Raw genomic sequence first — 20,289 nt, 5'->3', positions numbered from 1 at the left:
GGTGGGCAGAGCGTCGCTCCTGGTGGGCGTGCTGGGTGGATCCCGGTCGGGCGCATGCGGGAGTCTGTCTGACTGTCTCTCCCTGTTTCCAGCTTCAGAAAAATGAAAAAAAAAAAAAAAAGTCAATCTTAACATAACAGTATAAATCAAAGCAAGGGAAGTATTATCATCTAACTGGATCTTTCCAGCAGCCATATTGCTCTTGGCTGGATTTCTCATCTCCCAGCTTAGGAAGGATAGCACAAAGGCCCAGACAGGTTAAGTAAATGGTTTCAGACCAGGCTAGTTAGCCTTGAGGTTCACCTTCTATTTGCATACTTTTAAGTATATGTTTTTATGCATCAGTTAGTTTGCCCAGAGTTAGGGTATCATTTACATATTATTTTTTTTACACAATGCAGAAAAAAATACAAGTATAAAATGTGAAAATCTCAGTTAACAAACCTACCATTAACAAAATGTTGTCACCATCTTGGGGAGCACTGAATTCAAGAACCACAAATTCAAGCTCTATCAAAGACTGCCAAATGAGATTCCCCCAGCTTTATTTATCTCTATAAAGCAATTAAACAGAAGGCAGAAAAGATGGGAGAGAAAAAATAGCTCACTTTAAATTAAAGCAAACTGCATTCTTTATGCTGTCTCTTCCCCTCCCCCAAACCCTACTTCAATTGCAGCCTCTAGGAATGCCTGTGGATTCTTAACATATTGAGGCTCTGTCTCAGATTTCACAGTTCACAAAATGACAGATAGTGCACAAATTGTCACTGTGAATGGCAGATCCCAAAATTGGAGGCTCGGCTGCCTCCATCGTTCTGAAGGGAACTGCTGAGTTATTTCTTTACCATTATGGGCAGGCATGGCAGGCCATACCACTAGCCAGCTGTTTGACCTTGAACAAAGCATTCAATGTTCTTGAGCATCTCTATTACATCTGTAGAATAGGTATACCGATATCTGCTTCACAGAGTGGTTACATGAATTAAATGAGATAATACATATAGGAGTAAATGGAATTAATAGTAAAGTACCTAAGCACAGGGTTTGGCACATGGTAGGTGCTCAGAAATTGCTTGCTACCTATAAGAAGCTTCATGGTATAAAGGCTAAGTACCTGAACTCTGACCCAGGCAGACTGGGTTTGAATCCTGACTCTGCTATTTACTAGTAGGTATTTGACAAGGGCATTTATCCTCTCTGTTTCTATAAAGTGGAGATAATGACAGTGCCGATCTTATAAGGATTATAAAATGCTTAGAACAGTTAGTTTTTGTTAAATATACTGCTCACAAAAATTAGGGGATATTTCAAAATGAATATGAAACAATAAAATATCCCCTAATCTTTGTGAGCAGTATTGCAAAGAGCTCATACATGATCTAAAACTGCCATGTGGGAAGTGAGGAAGCAGAGGGACCCTCTCAGCCCTCAGCTATGTGCTAATGATCCAACAGAACTCCCTCACTTCTGGGTCTGTTTCTGTTCCTCCTGGCAAACTCCTCTCCTCACTCTCATTTCTGTCAGTCTCATGCCTTCTGTCACTGACTTCTCTGTGCCTGTCCCTGAGCTTCTCCCCCCCCCCCTGTACCCTGCGTTCAAATTCCTCGACAGGAAGGGTGTGATTGGTGTCGTTCCTCACCCATGGCTCCCTTACGGCTTTGTAAAACAATCATAGCAATTATTTTTTTTAATATTTTAGTTATTGATTTTTAGAGAGAGGGGAGAGAGAGACAGAGAGAGAGAGAGAAGGGGGAGGAGCAGGAAGCATCAACTCCCATATGTGCCTTGACCAGGCAAGCCCAAGGTTTCAAACCAGCAACCTCAGTGTTCCAGGTCGACGCTTTATCCCACTGCGCCACCACAGGTCAGGCCAATCATAGCAATTATTAAATCCAATCTTCTCACTTTCCAAACTGAGGAAGTGAATTTCTCAATGTCATACATGAGAAAAAGTAAAGTCACACCAAGTCTTCTGACTCCTACTTCAATGCTCATTCCACACCTCCAAAACCCCAACACCAGAGCTTTCACTGAAGACTAAGCACTCAGACAGGTGCTCGTGTCAGACAGGACTAAAGCACAGAATGCAAACCTTCCAGGAGCTGGTATTCTCCTCAGGGAGAGAGACATACACATGAAACAATCAGGCAACATTCTAGAGGAGCTGTAAAGTGCTGGGAAAGCCCAAAGGTGAGAGAGGTGAGCCCTGGTGGGCAGAGTCAGGGGAACACACCCAGAGTGAGGCTCATTTGAGCTGAGCCTGGCAGGATGAACAGAGGCTTGTCAGAATGGCAAGATGGGGAAAGCATTCTAGGCAGAAGGAAAAGGAACAGCATGAGAGTTAAGAGAGCATGGCTATTCAGAAGGACGGTGTGCAGGGGCAAGGAAGCAAAACTGTACCTGGGGACGGGGGCCAGGAGAGCAAGGAGGGGACTGTGGGCGCTAACTTCCAAGCAAATGTCCAGAGTGGCATGATCACACCTATGACACTCCTCTACCTCATTGCTTCCTCGTTCTCACCCACCCACCTACCAGACCATCTCAAAATGCATCTTGTGGATGTCTTCTCTAACCCTCAGCCTTTCCTGAGCATGCCCACAGGACTGTGTATGCCATCACACCACTTACACAGGACCCCGCTAGGCTGGGAGGCACAGAGGCAGGGCCTGTCTTCCTTGCCTGTCCTCTTTCCTCAGTGCTGGTGCCTTGCACAACAGTAAACACCGGTGGACTAAATAAACAAATGCATAAAAATCATTGAATGAACAAAAGCTGAAAAACACTTAGAAGAGAGTCCCAGGAAGGTAAATTATACAGTAAGAGTCTTCGTATCTGAGGATATCTAGTCCAAGAATCCATCAGTTAATTTGTTTTTAAATGGTCAAATCAAAGAATCTTAGGGGGAAAAGTGTTTTATATTGTACATACTATGGCAGAAATTGCTGGTTGTTCCTATCACCCCTTTTCCCAATCTCTCTTGAAGGAATGAAATCCAAATTTTAGCTGGGCATGTGGCCTCCTGGAATAAAGACTACATTTGCCAGCTTGCATGGTGTTAGGCCTGGCCATGTGACCAAGTTCTGGTCAGTGGGACTTGAGCAAAAGTGACACGCAATATCTATCACATCATGTCCAGTTCTTCCTCCTACACCTTTGACAGCAATTTTTATAAGCTATCCACTTTCATTGACGCTTTCAAAAATATATAATTCAGCTTTTACAGAAACAAATTTCATTAATTTATATAATGTATTGAACTACATAATAACAATAACAGCTACAATGGGAATAAACAGTTTAGAAACAAATAGTACTGACTCTTAGTAAAAAAATAACTAACAACTAGTAACTCAATTAGTGGGAGGGAAAATCTATACATAAACCAGAAAGTAGCCTATTAGCTGCAAGGACCTCCTCACCTCCCATGGGTACCGATCAGAACATTTACAGAAGGAATAGTGAGCCCAATTCTCTGAGCAAGGCATAACATGAAGGTCATTTAGGAAAGCTTCTGCTATAAAACTAAGGACACCGGGAGGCATTTGGGGTCTTTGTGAGGAAAGATGAGTGGAGTGGGTACAGCAGCACTGGCAGAAGCAACCAGGGCTGGGTAAATAAATGTTTCTTTGGGGCCTCCTCTCTTCTGGGCACTCCTTGGCTAGTCTCACTGCTTGTTACCACCGATCTGACCTTTCCCATAAGCTCAAGGGTTCTTAAAGGAGCAGTTCTCTGATCTCCTGCAGGCTTGCTTCTTACCATCTGGTAGGGGGTGGTATTGGCCACGGGGTTGGGCCAGTGCACAGCTCTTTGTACACCTGTCAGGTAGAAGGGAGTTGTGCATTTCAAGTGGGGAGAGGGAGCATTGGGATCTCTGGGCTCCTTTCCTCTTGGCATGTCCTGACCTCAGAAACACTATATACACAGAGAAGCATGTTAGGCTTGGCAGACACTAGGTCCCTGAGGCTCTGTGCACATGAGAACAGCCGGTACTTCCTAGGAAGCTGGCCCCACATCCTTTATGGGATGTTTGCCCAAGAAAGGACAGTAGAGCTGATCTGTCCCTGTGGCCTGGAAAGAGAAGTATGCCAAAACCAGACAAGTCAAGTAACGGGACAGAGAAAACAAAGAGTGACGCAAGAGCCAGCAAAGCACATGCCTCAACCAGGAGAGAAATACACATGTACTGAGCAGGAATTCTGTGTTTGGGGACTGGATAAGTATGTCACTCTCCTGTTAGGTATGTGTGGGCCTGCCCTGGGGTGTCACCAAGTCCTTTGTGTTCTCCTAGCATGGAACTGTAATTGCTCTGTTAGGGTAAGTTAATTATGCGCTTACTTGTCAATATACATACCAAACTGAAAGCCCCACATGGGTAGGGACTATATCTCATTCTTATAGTCTCAGGAATCAGCACAGACATAAATGCTCACAATCATTTGATATGCGATACTATTTATAGAAGATTTTTCTGGTCATTATCTCACCTGATCTTCCCCCTAAGACTCTGTGAGTTAGGCAGAGCAGGTTTTATCATCCCCATTTTATAGATGAGAAAACCACTTATAGGTTATCTCATCTGTAAAAAGGCCAAAATAGCAGCTAGAGTGAGTGACAAAGCCTTTTCTCAGAGTAGAACTTCAACCTCAGAGCCCCTTTCCGGGGCGGGGGGGGGGGGGGGGATGAGGTAGCATCTCGTCCTGGTGTGGAAGGGGAGATAGAGATCTCTGGTCGGACTCTGCTTTGTGGACAAGGACAATGAGGCCCAGAGAGCCAGTTAGTGCCAGAACAGAGGTTTGAACCCAGGTCCACTGCCACCCAGCCCAACACATGCCCTGTTCAGTACACTGAACATCTCTCTCTGCCTCTCTAGGTATTGGGGCAGTTGTTCTGGATGCTGGTACTGACTGAGTGACAGGGAAGCAAATGATTATAAAAGACCAGAAGAGACGGCGGGGACCTGTGCTGCTGACAACCATGCCAAGAGCAGAGAGGCCAAGTGCTCGCCAGCCCAGCTGCATCAGCCACTGTTTTGGCCCTGACAGCTGAGGGACATGCTGAATCCAAAGGAGCCAAGTTCCTCTGTCTAGCTGTCACTCTGAGGTCTTAGCAGCCTTTCCTTCCCAAAAGAGAGAGAGAGAGAGAGAGAGAGAGAGAGAGCCTGACCAGGCGGTGGCACCATGGATAGAGCGTTGGACTGGGATGCCGAGGACCCAGGTTCAAGACCCCATGGTTGCCAGCTTGAGTGCGGGCTCATCTGGTTTAAGCAAGGCTCACCAGCTTGAGCCCAAGGTCTCTGGCTCGAGCAAGGGGTTACTTGGTCTGCTGAAGGCTCACGGTCAAGGCACATATGAGAAAGCAATCAATGAACAACTAAGGTGTCGCAACGAAAAACTGATGATTGATGCTTCTCATCTCTCTCTGTTCCTGTCTGTCTGTCCCTATCTATCCTTCTCTCTGACTCTCTATCTCTGTAAAAGAGAGAGAGAGAGAGAGAAAGAGACAGAGCTGAGTTTATCTTTTCACCATGCCACATGAGCAGATATTTGTCCCAGTGGTAGGGAAACCATGCCCATGCTCAGTGCTTTGGCCAGGAGCAGCTCTCTCGTCTCCTTTTTACTGGGCTTCACCACAAATATCAGTGTTTCTGTATGGGATGCCATAACTCAACATGGAGCTGCTGTCCGTGAGGGCTCATCTCAGCTGGTAAGTTCCCTGCAGCCTCAAGTGCCTGGCTGGCCACCTGGGAATGGTGAGTGAGTAATTCGAACCCAGAACAACTCACAGAACAAGCCAGCTGCTCTGGGAACAGGGCAGGAGAAGGGAGCTGCTCTCAGTCCTGGCTCAAGAGACACCACCCAGAGTCCACAGAGGTCCCTATTCCAGTGGGAGAAAATCTCACCCGTTCCCACATAACCCATTCCAGCACCTGGAGTGGCCACAGAAGGTCTATGTATGTAATGCGGATGACCTTAGAGAGCTATTCCCAGCATCTGTGGAAGTGGATGAAACTCTGCTTAGGATTTGGCCAATTCCTGAGACTTGTGTACTCGTGATCCAGTGCCAGGAACAGTGCCTGTTTTGCCCCATATTACCCCAGATGTGTGCCTAATCCCTTCACTTGTTTTCCCAAGAAAAGCCACCCATGCTAGACATTCTGTGGGTTTAAGGGAAGTGACAGAGTGCAGGCTTCTGCAGTCTCCCTAACTCCAGTAAGAATTGTGCGCGATCACAGATCCCAGCCCACACACCCTCAGCTACTTCTGAGTCCACCAACAGCCACACACAGTTTCCAGAACACTGCAGCTTTCTACCTGCGCCTCTCTGCTCCTCCACTTAAAACCTGTTCGACTCATTCAGGACAATCCAGAAGTGCCAGCAAGGGACAATCCTCAACCAGTGAGGGACAAGAGCCCAGAAAAATACCCCAGCTTCCGCGGTTCCAAAAATGTGACAATCCAGCTCCTCAGTCCCTGGGGACAGAGCGCCAGCTGTCCCAGCGGAACCTCCGCACTGTACAGCAGACACTCACGGGGGCTTGAGGGGGAGGCTCAGCTCTCCTGGACAGCTCGTTTCCCCACAACACTTGCTCTCTCCCACAGGAATTCTGTACCAACTTCTAGAAAAATATCCTCTCCCCCTTTCTCTTTCTCTCTCCCTCTCGTCTGTTTCTGTCCTGTTTGCTCTGTCTTGTACACAAGGTTGTTTCATGTGTGAGAAGCATGCACTTCAGGTAAACGGAACAACAGGGCACTCCAACTAGAAGAGCCCATTTTGTCCTCACCCAGCTAGGACACAGCTGCTGGAACAGGGAGCTGGAAGACCCGGCCCCTCGTCCCTTTGTATCACTCACCTGTTGGTCGTGGACGTGCCATGTACATTTCTGGTGTCTGTTTTATCATCTCTTAAAAGGCGTTGGACTAGGAGAGCTGAGGGGTATGTAGGTAGCAGAAAGAGAGCCAGAGGTAACTCTACGCACCAGAGAGCAAGTCATGTCCCTTCCAGTTCCTCGGGTACCCTTCGGTTCTTCCCTTGTAAAATTAAGAGAACTCGTCCAAATGGCCTTTCCCCTCCCCCCAGCTCTGTAAGCCCCAGCACCTTGCCCCTCCCACTGGCACATTAGAAGATAATAATTACCATGCTGCAGAAAACAAAAGGAGTGATTGGGTCAAGCTGATGTTGTTTTCAAGGTAAAACAACCTTCCCAAGGCAAGTGGCTAATCTGGAAGAAAGAGCCGGCACCTGTTCTGAGATTCCCACCTGTGGAGGAAAGGTGTAGGTGCGTGCCCCTGGCCAGAAACTCGATGGTCTTGATGCCTCTAGAAGTGTTGCTGCTGAGGTCTCCACAGCACGTAATTCACAAGCATTACATTATAAATGAAGAAAGTGAAAGAGCACCTTGTTCCCCCTGATGGCATGATCACTCTCACAGCTGAGAGCTAATTTCAGAAAATGCAGAGGAGAAAAAGCCACTTTCCATGCTCTAATGCTGGTGTGTGTGTGTGTGTGTGTGTGTGTGTGTGTGTGTGTGTGTGTGTGTGTGTGGTTATAAAAGGATACATGTTCACTGGAAGGAATTTTTTTAATGCAGCACAAAGGAGGCCCTGCACCCTGGGTCCTGCAGAAGGTGCCAGGCCAGACTCTGCAACACTAACCTACTGGGAAAATGCTTAGTCCCTGTTTGTAAAATGGTGACAATCACAGGTCCCTCACAGAGCTGCTGAGAAGATCAAAGGGAAAAATGTGTGTGCAAGTATTTATTTATTTTCCTTCCCACTGGGCAACCCCCTTCAGTGCCTGCAGCGCACAGGCAGAGCCACGGTGGTTCAAGGCCACAGTTTGCTCTGACCTGGGGCACTATGAGAGACCCCAGAGGAAAGGTCTGCCATAAATCCGTATCCACACACGCAAGTATTTCACATACTGTAAGCTGCCTCCTTAGACTCGAGAATAGTAGGCCTAGTGGTTAAGCACACATGTGCTGCATCCTGAAAGCACAGAGTCGCTTCCAGTTGTCACTGATCTTAACACCTTCAGCAAGTTCTTTACCTCTGATGCCTGTTTTCTCACCTGCCAAGTAAGCATGATAATAATAATAGTTGTCTCATAGAAGGTCTTGGGGATTAAATGTGATCATTTATATGAAGCCCTCAGGTCAGTATCTCACCAAGATAAGCCCTCATATTTATAGTTCAGCATATGCTCGTTGAGGACAAGTATGTCGCTCATTTTCAGACCCTTGTACAGTGCCTGACATAATGAATATTAACTCAATATTCTCACTCCCCTCCCTCAGCCACCCGTGTTCTCTTCTCCAGGCTTCCCCTCCCTGGTCTCCTGCTTCTCACCTGACACGGACTCGGGCATGTGTCCCCACTCTGTTCATTTCTGCTCATTTGTGCCTCTCTTCAAATACGGTGCCCAGCCTTGGAGAAAGACCGTGGGTTAAATGAAGGGCTCCCAAAACACTGTATGTGTGGATGCAGGTTGAACTGAAATAGTGGTATATCCTATCCAAAATGGTGTAACCCTGCTGAGGGGCCGTGACAGCGGGACCCATCCCCACTGCCTGGGCTATGAAGGCACCAGCCGGAAGTCCCGCCTATGAGCCAGAGCAGGCGCCATCCAGGGACGTTTCAGGCAGACCCGCCTGTGCCTACAAAGGTGGGAGGAAAATGAAAACTGCCACTGAAGCTGCTTGGCGTCACACAGACAAATCACTGAACCGAAGTATTATCGGATGAACTCAACAGGAACTACTCTTTCCCGCTGAATGCAAAAGGTTGCCTTGTGTAATATAGGAAGACTTGTTTTGTACATGACTTTTCTGAGCCTCAGTTTCCTTAGCTGGAAGATAATATTACCTGTACTATTTCTTCTCTCTCATTGTAAAGATCAAAATAGAGTAAAGAACCTGAAGAGCCTGGATATTGTCAAAGGCTGCATCACTTTGAGGGAGAGCAACAAGTATTTCTGCATCTCCTTTTTGCCATGAAGAGCAATAACGATACTGCCTCGAGCTTTGCAAGACCATTAGTCCCATGAGTGCTCCTGCTGTATTCTACCTCCTAGCACTGGGTCTAGTGGTTGCAGGTGCTTAACAAATATCTGCTAAATAAAAGAAAAAATGGCTACCACCAGCATTTCCATTTTTCTAATCTTTGGGACTCAAGGAAACATCATTTTCTTAAGTAAAAAAAGCTTAACTTAGTGACTCAGACTGACCTAGGTTCATATCCTAACTTGACCATTACTAGCTATCTAAGGCTGATCAGTGAACGGCTCTGTGCCCACGTCGTGCCCTCTTCAGGGAACTGTAACCAATGGGTCCTTGTCATACCAAGTTGCTGTGAGGAAAAATAATGAAATGAGTGTACAGAAAGCTCCTTACTTGTTATTCGTGTACCTCTGATGTTTTTCTCAGTTCAAGAAGAGTTAATTTTATATTAACTCAGAACAATAAAGATTCTTAAATATTCTTTATTCCCATATTATAAGTGGAAACCTGATACCTGGGAGTTAAGTTGTCTTCCCGCTGGGGCACCTGGGTGTTTTGGGAGGTGTCACAGTACCTACGGGGACCCCACACTCTCCCAGACAGCGCCAAGAGCCCCATCTGTCTGCTGCCTCCCTCCCAGAGGGCAGGGAAAGGCCGTATTAGGGATTATACCTGTGGGAGTTTTGTATAGTTTTTCTCATTTGAGTTCCTCTGGTCTGTAGATTTCTTTACAGATATTTGTACTAGATGAAAAAAAATTTTTAATGTTTGGGACTAAGCATAAAACCAGAAAATGTGACCATCATCCTTGGTAGGTTTTATTTGCTTGTTTGTTTGTTTATTCTTTAGAGAGGGAGGGGGGACAGATAGGGCAGACAGGCGGGAAGGGAGATGAGAAACATCAATTATTCATTGTGACACCTTAGTTGTTCATTGATTGCTTTTTCATATGTGCTTTAACAGGGGGGCTCCAGCTGAGCCAGTGACCCCTTGCTCAAGCCAGTGACCTTGAGCTTCAAGCCTGCGACCTCTGAGCTTCAAGCCAGCAACGTTTGGACTCACCAGTGGCCTTTGGGCTCAAGCCAGTGAGCTTTGGGCTCAAGCCAGCAACCATTGGGTTATGTCTATGATATATCTCACCCTCATGCTGGTGACCCTGCACTCAAGCAGGTGAGCCTGCGCTCAAGCTAGCAACCTCAGGGTTTCAAACCTGGGTCATCAGCATCCCAGGCTGGCAATCTATCCAGTGTGCCACTGCCTGGTCAGGCTATCCTTGGTAGGTTTTGTTTTTTGGTTTTGTTTTTTGCTGTGTGTATGTATGTGGGTGTGTATTTTAATGATTTTACATTTTAATTACCATACTCTCCATCTGCTTTTTTTTTTAATTAGGGAGAAAGTACTGGAGCACACAGCCTATGAGATTTCTCTAAAGATACAAAGGACTTGGATTCTGCATAGCTCATTATGTTTCCTTAGTAATGCACTAATTACTAATACATTTACCCAAACCATGTGCTTCCATTCCAGCTGAGAAGCATCTACACCGGAGAACTCCTGCCGAGCAGAACAGACAGAGCAATGGCTGATAGAAGAGGGACTCCTTTGGGAAAAGGGGCCTGGATGCCAGCCACCAAACTTCCTCCTTTGCCTGTCCCCACAGAGAAGTGTGCTGACGGCAGAATCTGCAGTCAAGCAAGGTGCCAACTTATCTAAATAATTGTAAGGTCTCCTTTTGGCAGAACATGTATGACTTCCTAATGCTGGAAGCTGTGTGAGATATTTTAAGTGGTTTCTCGTCTCTGAAGGTCCAAGCCAAGCCTGATGATGATTTGAGGGGACATTGTCATCATAATAATGGTTCCTATTACATGTTCTGCATTTCTCATTTCTAAGTCCCATGATAGCGCTGTAATAAAGATATTATTATTCCCACATATTATAGATGTAAAAACTGAGACCTGGAAAATTAAATTAACTTGCCCAAGGTCCTACAGCTGCTAAGACATAAAGCCAAACTTGAGTCTATCTGGCTTTGAATGAAGACTATGCGTTTTTTCCAATTATCTCATGTTGTTGCTTAGGGCCCAGATGTTATTCTTTTCTACAACACATTCCAGAAAGACAAGGTGAAATAGGAACAAGGAAACTAGCTTCCAACAGAATCTGATGGTCAAGGTCTAAGGAGCCCTCCTACTCTGAGGTACAAAGGATACAAGGTAATGTTTCTACGTCTGTGCTTGCGGAAACTCTCTGACTCTCAGCCTGTAGTGACCTGTGATCACTTACTCTTATTCTTTGACCTTCCTCAATTCTCTGTACCCTGTCTCCAATGAAAAGAAAAGCCGACATGTGCAATCACAATAAACTTTCTGAAAGATGTACCTGGGTTGTTCTGTTTTGTTCGGGGCAGTGAGGATGAAGCTGCTAACCAGAGAGATGCAGCAACGGGTGGTCCCTGCCTAACTCTGGGCTGGAGTAATATTGATATTTTATTTAGAAAAGTTACTGCACGTATTTGTAACAAAAAACAAACAAACAAAAAACCTATAGGGAAAGCACAAAAGACTGATAAGTAAATAACCCTCTTTTTTACAAACCCCCATTTACAAATGAGGAAATGTGAGATGAAATTGGTGATATAACTTGTCTGAGCTGGGAGGGAGCAAAGCTAAGATCAAGCCCAGACAGTCTGGCTCCTAAACCCTGATTTTAACCACCACCATATATGGTCTCTTACTTACATATCTCATTCTCCAGTGGAGACCTTCCAAATCTGCCAATACCTTGACCTTGGACTTCTCAGCCTCCAGAATTATGAGAAATAAGTGTTTGTTGGTTAAGCCACGCAACCTATGGGATTTTTGTTACAGCAGCCCAAATGGACTAAGACATCCATCATCAAGGGTTTCAGAGGAAAAAGAGAATGTAGGGGTGGAGGAGAAATAGTCAAATAGCAAAGAAAAGAATATAGGCTCTGTTAATTAATACTTTGATGCACTCATTTCTTTCAACACATAACAATCATAGATAAAAGAAAAGACATAGTTACACTCAAAAACTATAATACAAGCCCTGGCTGGTTGGCTCAGCGGTAGAGCGTCGGCCTGGCGTGCGGGGGACCTGGGTTCAATTCCCGGCCAGGGCACATAGGAGAAGCACCCATTTGCTTCTCCACCCCCACCCCCCTCCTTCCTCTCTGTCTCTCTCTTCCCCTCCTGCAGCCAAGGCTCCATTGGAGCAAAGATGGCCCGGGCGCTGGGAATGGCTCCTTGGCCTCTGCCCCAGGCGCTAGAGTGGCTCTGGTCGCGGCAGAGCGAGGCCCCGGAGGGGCAGAGCATCGCCCCCTGGTGGGCAGAGCGTCGCCCCTGGTGGGCGTGCTGGGTGGATCCCGGTCGGGCGCATGCGGGAGTCTGTCTGACTATCTCTCCCTGTTTCCAGCTTCAGAAAAATACAAAACAAAACAAAAAAAAAACTATAATACATTTCAGTAGACCAAAAAAAAAAAAGAAAAGAAATAGAAATACAGAGAGTATAGAGGAGGGACCTATGCAATAGGTCCACTGGAATCCAGTCCAAAGTGACCAAGAGTTTGGCCCCCTGAAGGACACTGGGGCTAAAATTATTCATGCAAGAACAGAAATCAGAACAAGCAATTAAATTCAAGAATATCATCCATGCTTGTGAAAAACAATGAGTAAAACAGGTGCCGATTCCTGGCCAGGGGCTTAGACGTAAAAGAAATAATGAGGTTAGAGGGAGGACATAGACCAGCTCAAAAACTGAAGCAGCAGTAACTAGACATGTGATGTTCCAAATACCACTATGAAATAGGAGCATCAAAATTCCATTATATGGCCTGGTTCTGGGCTGGGAGTTCCAGGATGCCAATTAGGGGGGGAAAAAAGGAGAACTGCTACACAGGGAGGTAAGATGAAGCACACAGGGGGAGAAAAAAATAAACAACAACAAAAAAACAAAACGAAACAGCCGGTTTAAAACGTGCCTGTGCACCACAATGCCTAGTCTACTGCTGAGACAACCAGCAAACTCAATAATCAACACAGAAATTCCAGGTAAAACTTTTAAAAGATGACATTTTCAAGAAACTTAAGCTTTTAAATAAATGTTTAGAATATTTAGAGTGAATAAAATTATTTACTTTTTTAAAAGAACATTAAATAACATTAAAAGAGAAGTTAGTTATAAAAATAATCAACTAGAAAATATGAAGAAAAAAAAAAAAAATATATATATATATATATATATATTCCTGTCTTTCCCTAAAACAAAGGGTCTAGTAATGCTAGTTGTAAGCATGATGTGGGGAGATGCCCAAAGCCCAAAAATGTCAACAATGTGTCCCACATGGTACAGAGCAAGCACGTTGCAGAGCAACTGGCAGGATTTATTGGAGAGAAGATAATTTGCCAGTCAGAGACCCTGACTGCATTCCATATACTGCTCGACTTTCTGCAACTGCCGGAAACAAGCCAGGGATTAGGGGATGTAATAAGTCCCATCACAGATGTTGACTCAGTACTAAGGACCTCAGCAGTGACCCAGATGAGATGATGTGACCCCTTGCCCAGCAATGTTCATGTAGGAAACCATAGATTTCAATCTGAAATAAGCAGATTAAAAATTGAATTTTAAAAATTTCAGATCAGGTCAACAGGTATGTATAATCCAATTACTGTGTGCCAGGCAAAAAGCAAGGCTCTTACACATTTCATTTCATTTAAATCTCATAAAACTTCCCGTTACCAGAGGCATAAATGAGGTCACATAGCTGGTGACTAAGCATCATGATGTGAACCACATTTTTCTTTTTATTGACTTTACTGGAGTGACGTGGGTTAATAAAATTATACAGGTTTCAGGTGCACAATTCTACAATACGTCATCTGTATATTATGTTGAGGGCTCACCACCCCAAATCAAGTCTCCCTCCGTCACTATCTATACCCCCTCTACCATCCTCCCTGAACAATTTTTTTCTGGCTTCAAATCCTGTGCTCTCTTCCTTTAGAAGATGGAACATGGAGACCCAGAATGAGGATCACACAGGACACACAGAGCCATGATGCACATCAGTGTGGGACAAATGCCACAGGCAAGGTGGAGGTGCTGTGGTGGTGCAGAGAGGAGAAAGGAGAGGAGCCAGCACCCACTGCACACTTCCTCAGTGTCAGGGTCGCTGACCGTATTACACAAACAATCCTCACAAAGCACCCTGTGTGAGCATCGGAAACTGAGATGGATAAGGAAGCAGACACATAACTTGCCAAGGTCACCTAGCTAGTCAAGATCTAGAGTCAGAATTTGAACTCAGTTCTCTCTGCTTCTAATTCCTTCCCATGATGCTATTGTTTGAGACATCGCACCAGATTTAGGGAGGCATTAGGGGACTTTAATAAATCTTTAGAAAGACGATGTTACTTAAGAAGATCCAGGGAAAGATCAGTGGGATTTCAACCAGTGGAGATTGGAATGGAGTCTGGAATGGCAGGGGGACCGCAGGAGGAAAAGTAGAAAAGCTCAGGAAGTGGTTGCGGAACGTGAGCCCTGGCGTTGGGCATGGGCTTGAGGTGCAGGTAGTGGAGAGGAGACAGAGATGTGAGGTAACCCCACCAGGGGGCGCTGTCCATCAGGGTCTGGTCCAGCACAGCACAGTTCAGCAGAACTCCCTTTAGGAGAGCAAGCAGCTCTTGAGCTTGTGGAGAGAGCTCCAGGAGCGACAAAGCTGAAGTTAGGTCAGCAGGATTTTGCTTTGCCACCTGTACACCAGCAACGGAGGGCAGGAATTCTAGAGCCACGAGTGACGGGGAAATCCAGGCAAGAAAAAACAGAGCTGTCAGTATCCACTGATGATGTGTGCTACACAAAATCCCAAGAGGCTCTAAAATCAAATTATTAGAATTATAGAAACGTTGGTAGATGAACGAGATGTGGTACATCCATATAATGGAATTGTTATTTAGCCTTAAAAAGGAAGTAAGTTCTGATGTGCTACAACATGATGAACCTTGAAGACATTAGGCAGAAAGAAATATCCACAAAACAACCCATCTCCACTTTGCAAAGCGCCTGAGGAGTCACAGCACAGAGACAGAAAGTAGAATGCTGGTTGCCTGGACCTGGAGGGAGGGGAAAACGGGGCCATGGTTGCTTAATGGGTACCAAGTTTCTATTCGGGAAGATGAAAAAGCTCTATAAGTGGAGAGTTGTGATGGTTGCACCATAATATAAATTATTTAATGCCACTAAACTGTATGCTTACAAATAGCTAAAATGGTATGTTTTATGTTATGCATATTTTACCACAATTTTAACACTAATATAATTTTTAAAATATGTGTATAGACAAGAAACTTGGAAATACAAAAACATTTGGTACATTATTAGGATAGTAAAGTTGTGGGTGACTTTCTACTATTTGTTTGTTGCTATAAAGCATTTGCAGAGAATAAACAAAGAAATAAATGGGCAAAGGATTTGAATAGATTTCTTTTCCAAAAAGATAAGCACATGAAAAGATGCTCAGCGTCATTAGTCATTAGGGAAATGCAAATCAGAATCACAATGTAATACCGCTTCACACACACTAGGATGGCAATAATAATTTTTTTAAAACATGGAAAATAACAAGCATTAGTGAGGGTGGAAAGAAACTGGAACCCTCGCACACTGCCGGTGGTAATATAAAATGGTTCAGCTTCTTTGGAAAACAATCTGGCATTTCCTCAAGAAGTTAAATATGAAATTATCACATGACCCAGCAATTTCATTCCTTAATATTTATATATAGTCAAGAGAAATGAAAACATATGTCCACACAAAACGTAAGTGTTCATGGCCGCATCACTCAAAATAGCCACAGGTAGAAACAGCCCACTTACCGATGAACTATGTATGGGATTCTAAATTGGCAGTAACTTCCTCTCAGTCCTTAGAACGGTGCTTCCCAACATGGGGCCCTCGCCCCACAGGGGGGCAATTCGATAGTTAAGGGGGGCAATTTGAAAATGGACTCACACAACTTTAACTCTTTCACCCCGGGCCATTTAAATGCAATGCTAGATATCGGTGCCAAATTTAACAAAAAATGCAATTCTTAAATAATTGTGGTAAATAATTATTAAGTATAATTTCATTTGAAGAGACCAAAATATCAACTGGGTGATTGGCGTCGTCAAGTAAACTTCATCCTGGGTTCACCGCGGAGTGTGTCGTCTGCCGCAGGGAACCCCGGACGTTTTAAAAACTCGCTAAACAACGCAGTTATTCTCACCTAATTGGCCCGTCGCAACTTCTGTAGTGTTTTACATCATTCAGTTGGTGTTAATTTGAAATAAGTGTCAGTCAAAACTGTTGTAAAAGCTCGTTGATTTAATAAATATACATATATATATTGTATAGATATAATTGGTAAGTATTTGATTTTATTTTTATCAATATTAAACACTTTATTAAGTACTTCTTGCATCAGGGCTAGAAAGCACTAATATTTTATAAATATTATTGGGGCTATAATAGTGCATGCACGACAATTTTAATTTTAGAAACATAACTTTCCAGAAAATTTTATCAAGTGGAAAAAATATAGATACCTTTTGATTTGTGGTGGTAGTGTAGTAAATGTGTTATATACATTTAAATAAATATGAATTTTTAGTATATGTTTACTCTATGTCACATTGAATATATTTTAACACATATTTTAATATTAGTTTTTAATTGATCTTATTTTTATTTCTTATAGCCCATAGTAAAATGAGTGGTGCAAGCAAGAAAAAAACTCGTCAATATTCGGAGGAATATTTAAAATTTGGGTTCATACCCGCTGTTCACGATGAGCAGATTCCTTTTTGTCTTTTATGCCAGCAATGCTTGACCAACGAATCAATGAAACGAGGTCGTCTTGAGGCGCATTTGAGGGTGAAACATAGTGCTCATATTAATTCAGATTTGAGTTACTTTAAAACTTTAAAGAAAAATTTTGAAAAAAGAACAATATTAAAGTCTCTATTTACTGCTCATACTTCAACTAGTAATTGTGTTCTTGAGGCTAGTTATCAAATTTCTTTATTCATCGCTAAAACTGGAGAAAATCACACTATAGGAGAATTTAATAAAACCGTCAATATCAGCACTTCTTAAAACGGTTCTTGAAAAAGATGACAAAAATGTAAAAGCTATGCCACTCAGTGACAATACTGTTAGCAGAAGAATAGACGAAATGAGTGAGGATATTGAAAAACAACTTATTGAAAACAAGAAAATTCTCCTTGCAAATGGATGAATCAACTTTGAGAGACAGTGAGGCAGTATTGATAACTTTCGTAAGATATATTGATAAAGGACATTTTGCTGAAGAAATGTTGTTCTGTAAAAGATTAGAAAGCACCACTACCTCCAAAGATATATATTAATAAGCTAAAAAACTACTTAGATGTCAATGATATACCAATGAAAAATATAACATCTTGTGCTGCAGATGGTGCTCCCAATATGATGGGCAAGAAAAATGGCTGCTTAAAATTGATGAAAGATGAGAATCCAGAAATGATTCTTGTGCATTGTGTTATTCATAGGGAAAACTTGGTAGCTAAAAACATCTTGCCTGTTCTGAATGAAGTATTACATACAGTAATAAAGTGTGTTAATGCTATTAAAGCTAGTGCCAAATGTGAGCGTCTTTTCAAGCTATTTTGTGAAGAACAAAATGAAGACCATGTGAGACTTTTACTTCATACTGAAGTAAGATGGCTATCTAAATGAAACTGTTTGAAAAGATTTATGGAACTGTTTGATACTCTTAGTGATTTTTTAAGCGACAAACCTGAAATGAAGTATCTGTTAACAATAGATGGTAAAGCATTTGTGAGTTATTTAGCCGATATCTTTGAAAAACTAAATAATTAAATAAGCAACTTCAAGGAACAAATAAAACTCTTGTCGATGCAAAAGCAAAGATATTTGGTTTCATTACCAATATTGAGTTATGTCAGAAACATATTAACAACAAAAACTTTAAACAATTTCATTGGCTCCAAAAATGTGAAGCAACTGATACCGCTTTACTTGTTATTGTCAATCATTTGAATATTCTATCGGCTGATTTAAAAGAAAGATTTTCTGATTTAAAACAAATTGATTTCCCAACATGGATGATGCAGCCAATGTTAGTGGATTTGTCTGATATATCAAATATCAAATATGCAGTATCAAGAAGAACTCGCAGAATTGCAAAATGATGAGTCAGTTAAAGCTTTATTTAATATCAAAGGAGCGATGGCATGGCTTTGTGAGGAAACAGAAATCAAATACCCAAATTCAACCAAATGTGCAAGAAAACTATTGCTACCGTTTCCATCTTCATTTTTAGCTGAATGTGGATTTAGTGCTGTAAATGATTTACTGGTAAAAAAAAGAAATCGGCTGGATATAACACAACGTGGAGACTTGAGACTAAAGCTAACCAAATTGGAACCTAATATAAAATCTCTGTGCAGCAAGCATCAAGCACAAGGATCACACTAAATTAAAATAATAAATTAATATAGAAAAATCTGTATTAAAATTATTTGAAATTTAAATTTCTATTTTTCATTATATGTTTTGAAATTTTACTTACTGTGTTTTGTTAACAATTTCATAGTGATTTCTTCCTAGAACCTATCATTTATGTTTATTAAGTGAACAAATCAATTTTTTAATGTTAAAAATTATGTATGTTACATAGGGGGGGACATAAAAATTTTAGAAAGGTTAAGGTGGGGCATGGCACAAAAAAGGTTGGGAAACACTGCTTTAGAAGATAATCATTCAACAACTCTTAGTCTGTATTGTTGACACTGAGAAGTCTGAATAATCTGTTTTTCCTTCTGGTTTTGTTTCAGACTTTTTGCATTTAAGATTTACCTTTGTTTGTTGTTTTGTTTTGGTTGGTGTTGTTTGCATTTTCACTGTGAAGTATTTACCTGTAGTATTTATTTAATTGTGATCATTATTTTTTTAATGCTGCTTGGGACTTATTGGGCTTCTTAAACCCAAATGATGTCTTCCATATGTTCCAGAAAATTCTCATTTTTTTTTATTGATTTTTTTTTTTTTTTTTTTTTTTTTAGAGAGAAAGAGAGGCAGGGTGGAGTGATAGAAAAAGAGAAAGAGCAACATTGATTTTCACTTGTATATGCTTTCATTCGCTGATTCTTGTATGGGCTCTCACAGGGATTGAATCTGCAACCCTGGCATATGGGGATGACTCATTAACCAGCTGAGCTAACCGGCCAGGCTCTACTGAGGTATTTATTTTTAATTATTATATCTTTCCCTTCTTTTTTTTTTTTTTTTTTTTTTTTTTGTATTTTTCTGAAGCTGGAAACGGGGAGGCAGTCAGACAGACTCCCGCATGTGCCTGAGTGGATCCACCCGGCACGCCCACCGGGGGTGATGCTCTGCCCATCCGGGGCATCGCTCTGTCGTGACCAGAGCCACTCTAGCGCCTGAGGCAGAGGCCACAGAGCCATCCCCAGCACCCGGGCCATCTTTTGCTCCAATGGAGCCTTGGCTGCAGGAGGGGAAGAGAGAGACAGAGAGGAAGGAGAGGGGGAGGGGTGGAGAAGCAGATGGGCGCCTCTCCTGTGTGCCCTGGCTAGGAATCGAACCCGGGACTTCCACACGCCAGGCTGACACTCTACCACTGAGCCAACCGGCCAGGGCTATCTTTCCCTTTTAGAGGTCAAAATCATTTGTTTTAGTTATTGTTTTTATAAACCCTACATAGAACTTTTAAAACCATCTCCTTTTTATACACAAGTGTCTTCTCATTTTCTTAACATTTCAATTTAATATTTATATTTTACAATCTTTTTAAAAGATATCCATACTCTCTAAGATTGTTCTATATTATATCCTTTTTAGAGCTGTAATTCTTTTATTTTTGTGTCTGTCAATTCTTGCTCATTGCTTTCTTATGGGTTTTTTCATTTGTGATCTTTTTTGGGTTTTTTTTATAATTTTGGTTTTGGGGGGTTTTTTTGGTGACAGAGTCAGACAGAGGGACAGATAGGGACAGACATACATGAAGGGAGAGAGATGAGAAGCATCAATTCTTCATTGCGACACCTTAGTTGTTCATTGATTGCTTTCTCATATGTGCCTTGACTGGAGGGCTACAGCAGACCAAGTGGCTCCTTGCTCGAGCCAGCGACCTTAGGCTCAAGCTGGTGAGCTTTTGCTCAAACCAGATAAGCCTGCGCTCAAGCTGGCGACCTCAGGATCTCGAACCT

At 42.8% G+C, this 20,289-nt stretch overlaps 1 non-coding gene across 1 annotated transcript; it reads right to left on the bottom strand.

Annotated features, from left to right (window-relative positions):
• Positions 1–7,771: 7,771 nt before the first annotated feature.
• Positions 7,772–7,902, bottom strand: LOC136389849 (small nucleolar RNA SNORA42/SNORA80 family). The gene has a single exon (XR_010748410.1). It is a non-coding gene; the product is annotated as a small nucleolar RNA SNORA42/SNORA80 family (small nucleolar RNA).
• Positions 7,903–20,289: the final 12,387 nt, after the last annotated feature.

The sequence above is a fragment of the Saccopteryx leptura genome, chromosome 1 (assembly GCF_036850995.1).
Source record: "Saccopteryx leptura isolate mSacLep1 chromosome 1, mSacLep1_pri_phased_curated, whole genome shotgun sequence".
Lineage (NCBI taxonomy): Eukaryota > Metazoa > Chordata > Mammalia > Chiroptera > Emballonuridae > Saccopteryx > Saccopteryx leptura.
Note: the sequence above shows the minus strand (reverse complement) of the source record. Positions and strands in the feature narration are given on the sequence as shown.